The sequence below is a fragment of the Lissotriton helveticus genome, chromosome 8, assembly GCF_964261635.1.
Source record: "Lissotriton helveticus chromosome 8, aLisHel1.1, whole genome shotgun sequence".
Classification (NCBI taxonomy): domain Eukaryota; kingdom Metazoa; phylum Chordata; class Amphibia; order Caudata; family Salamandridae; genus Lissotriton; species Lissotriton helveticus.
Genome location: NC_136069.1, coordinates 1,152,181,849 through 1,152,186,437, shown reverse-complemented (window position 1 = coordinate 1,152,186,437; position 4,589 = coordinate 1,152,181,849).

The window sequence follows — 4,589 nt, the reverse complement described above, 5'->3', positions numbered from 1 at the left end:
ACCAGGGGCTGCAGCATATCTTTTGCCACCCCTGGCTGGCCATCCAAACTGACACAACTGGCTGATCACTCAGCTGGGGCAAGGTCGTGTAATCACCCCTTGCTTAGATATAGTATTCCTATGTCTAACCTTAAATCTGGACACATATGCACCTATAAGTCACTCTTAAGGCAGGCCTTAACAACCCTGAAGGCAGAGTGCCTGGTTTTATGTGAGATGGTGCTCTAGCATGAGCTGAGCCTGTCTGCAGCTTTCAGAACCATGTCCTTATAGCTGTTCCAGGATATTGCCATACCATATACTCTTAAGTGCATTATAATCCTCGCGGTTATTGCTAACTTTGGTTTGGCTTTATCAAAACATGTCGTGTAAGGTGTCATACGCTTTGGAATACTACCCCCTCACCAGTTCAGGCGACGGGGGTAGCATTCCACCCTTCTAGAGGGAAAAGACATGTTACTTCCATTAATCCCGGTTAAAGTTAACCAGAGCCTCAGCATCACAAAAGGGATGCTGCTGCCACGGACACAAGTCTGACCTCCTGCTGCTGGGAGTCCTTCCAGCGAGGGAGGCTTGGACAATAGGTTTCCTGTCACAGGGAGGTGCTAGCACCACCCCAGACAGGAGATAGTGGATTGGGGCAGGGAGGGCTGAATGAAATGAGACACTGCCTGGGGCACACAAGGTGTCCCATGCATAGTCCAGTTCAAACCGGTGCTGGGGCACTCCAGCCCCAGCTCTGGCGTGAAACTGGACAAAGGGGAAAGGGGTGTAACCACCCCCTTCCTGGGTCCCACCCATAGGAGGGACCTAGCAGGTAATCCAGCCCTTTGATTTGGAATAAAGGTAGGAGCTGTGTCCTTAGACTTTAGATCATCCTGACTGAAACTTTGATACAAAACTCTGGACCCTTCGACATCCTACTCGACGTAGAAGACTGAAGAATCTCCCTTATGGTCAAGGAGTGACCACCCTGTGCAAGCAGGCACCATCAAGCGCTCAACGGTTTGCTTTGTCGTTGCTCCCGCCGGAGCTTGAACACAGAGCCTGACAAGACCCGGACTTCCAGACTTCCTTCGACCCAATCCACAGCAAAGCTGAGACCTGTGGAGGCGACGTGAGACGTGGGACCGGCCATCTTGGAAAGCCAGCGAATTGCTTTCCGTGCAACTTCTGAGGCACCCTCGAAGTTATGCATTGGGGATTGAGAGGCCCCAGCCCTGAGCACCAACTGCACCGAAGATCACCTCTCCACACTCACCGAGTGCTGCGTGGGGCCCTTTTGCATTATCCTGCTCGACGCGTCTGTCCGGTCACTTGCCCGTTGGCTAGTGGCCTCTGTGACAACGAAATCTACAATCTACACCGCTGGTCTGGCTGCTCCAGACTGGCCCTTGCTTCCCTGCGAAGGAGAAGCCCCTCAGTCCTTGCTGGCCTGAGTAAGAAGCCATCTTTGATTCCTGCGTGGGTTGCATTTGCCAAGGCCTGTTGACTCCGAATCGAGATACGACACCGCCAACAGCGAGAGCCTTTGTGGGACAGTCCGTAACCAGCTCCTGGTCGTCGTCGACACCACCTGGTCCACGTGGCTGCAGAGACGAGCTTCACGACATCACCTGATTGCTTCCCGACATCGCCTGGTTCCTTCCTGGTCACTGGCTAGTGACCCAGACTCTGTCCGCTCTGCTTTCAGGTACTCTTCATCCTCGATCCACCCTTGATTCCAACCGGACTCTTCTCTCCTGGTCGCCTGCAGCATCTTTTCTCCAAGACTCCATAGAACTCCACGACGAAACCCGACATACTTTGACACCTATGCACCCGCTTCCTGTGGGTGAGGTAACGAGAGTACTGCGGTGCTCCTGTATAGATTTACACTCCTAGTATCAAGTAGTTTAGTTCTAGTCCAATCGGAAGACTCCTAACTCTTTAACTTTCTAACTTTACGCACCCATTGACTTCTATTGGTGCACGCGTGTGCATTTAGACACTGCACCCGCATCCTGTGGGCCTCCTACTCCCTAACTACTGTTAGTCCAGTGTAGCCCCAGCGATTCCCAAGGCCCTAGGCCTTACCATTGTTCGTGACGCGGTACTTATACCACTATTTTAGTATATGGTTTAACGGGCCACCAGGGCCCATCCATATTGTGCAACTTATTGTATGTTATATTAAGTTCCTTGTTATACGCTTCTGCATCTGTGCTCATAAAGAGTACAGGGGGTTGTTTAAAAATAAATACATATATATTTTGAATATATAACCTGTGTGGTGACCTTTCATTTGGTATTAAAAGGTTTGCATATGGTAAAACAGCTGGCTTCACATGCCCTCTTGAGTTTAGCCTAAGACTGTTTTTGTCCATGCTACCACTAGGATAGCTGGTCTATAAGGATGACTTTACAACCATCACCATAAGGGTTGTTTGGACTGGTGCAAGGTGCTCACTAGAATAGTGATCATGATATACCAGGCCAGCTTCTCACAGGCAGGGTATGCCCAGACGTGGGTCTATTGCTCACTTTGCCACTGAATTCAAGCTAGCCTGGCTGATGAAGGGTTTTACCCAGAAACCAGTCCCAGGATGCTACTTTCTGGTTCAGGGAGGACCTGTCTAGGCAGTTCGGGGTGGAGGGGGGGGCTGTTCCCATGAGGCACAGGGTCACGACTGATTTGCATATAGATGGGTCTGAACGAAGGTGGCGGTGAGCTAAAGAATGATGATGGATTCAACCCAGATCTGTGTCTGGGGGGGGGGGGGAGTGTCTGAAAAGTTTCAGCGCTCCGTCCATCATCTCCTTGTGTTTGCTGTGTTCGCCCTAAGTTGGCCGGGTATGCCCAGACCTAGGTCCCTTTCTCACTTTGCCACTGGATTCAAGCTAGCCTGGCTGATGAAGGATGTTACCCAGAAACCGGTCCCAGGATGCTTCTTTCGGGTTCAGGGAAGACCTACCTTGGCAGTTCGGGCTGGACTGTTTCCCATGAGGCACAGGGTCAAGACTGCTTTGCATATAGCTGGGTCTGAACTGAGGCGGCGAAGTGAGCTAAAGAATGATGAAGGATTCAACTAGGGCTGGGCATAGTGCGCGTAGCCACACTACGCAGAATTTTGGAAAAAATGTGTGGAAACGAGCGCACGTCCTGAGGGTCTGTGTGCCCGGGAGAGGGGTCCCTCGTGCCTGGGCAGGCTCCCCCATCTCCCCGGCCTGCCTTGGTTGAGAAGCAAGAACTTATAAGAATTACGATCCACGGGATCATGATGACAGAATACTTGAGAAGCAACATAGCACCACAGGGCTTAATTGTCAATATAATCCCAAGACTCTTCTTGGATGATAAACGTTTCAAAGTGGACTGGTGCCAGGTCTCCTGGAAATGCACCAAGGATCTACTCTTTTTGATCACCCAAACAGCGAAGCGCCTCTCTGACGCATTGCTAGAGAAAATCTCAGCCCTAGAGGCCACCATGAAGAACGCAATATCAAAGAATAACAAGACAGCTTTTACCACCAAGTTATCTGAGATCAATCAAGAAATGGCTGACCACCATGAGTTCTTACTAAAACAGAAGACAACAAAACTTGAGAAGGATATTGCCAAGTTTGCGAAAGAAAAGGTATATCCCTATTTGAAAGATGATTTCAAAGGGAAAAAGAATAATTATTCGTCTGATGAGAACTCAGGCAGTGACAACAGACGTGGATCGACAAGCAGCGACTCCAGTGGTGGCTATCCCTCTAGGAATCCACGACCACCACGCACATGGCAACAAGGTTACCATCAAGGCCCAGTATTCCACGGCCCACCTCATATGACACCACCATGGCAATACCCTTTCTATCCACAAGGCCCCCCGCAATTCTACCCCCTTAATCCGCCACCTTTTCAAGGCAGAGGTTGGGTTAGAGGAAGAGGGCGAAAGCGAGGCGGGCAGAAAGGAGTACAATGGCAGGACCAACCGCCAGTACCGACAGCAATGGAAACCAGGAGCATAGCAGCCAGGGGGAGACGAGTCTGATCGTCAATTTATCCAACAGAATCCTTTCACCAACAGAGAAGAGTGTTTTGGAAAAGGGTCTTGGGTTTGTCCCCACCCCAACTCCTGATAACTTCCTAGAAATGATTGAGCTTAAACAATTCTTCAGGAAAGTACGCCTTCGGGCGTTCTTCGAGGATCGACCTGAACTTCCCAGTCAAGACACGGGTTTGAAAAAACCATCCACCTTCACCCCCACTGATGGGATGGTGCCACCAGAAGTCTTAACCTTCGAGCGAGCGGTTCTAATGAGCCTGCGGAATAAACCAACTATCAAACCCTTCCACAATTTAACAGCTGCGGAAAGACAAGCATCCATTTCCCTGGGCAGGGATGACTCCATTGTCATCAAGCAGGCAGATAAAGGGGGAGCCACGGTTATACAAAACTATGAGGATTACGACCGTGAATGCAGACGACAACTGTCGAACACTACACATTACAGACCACTCATGGAGGACCCCACTAAACGGTTGACAACCATCATGGCACTTGTCATTGAAGCTGAGACGAATGAGTGGATAAGTAAGAAGGAAGCAGAATTCCTGGTGA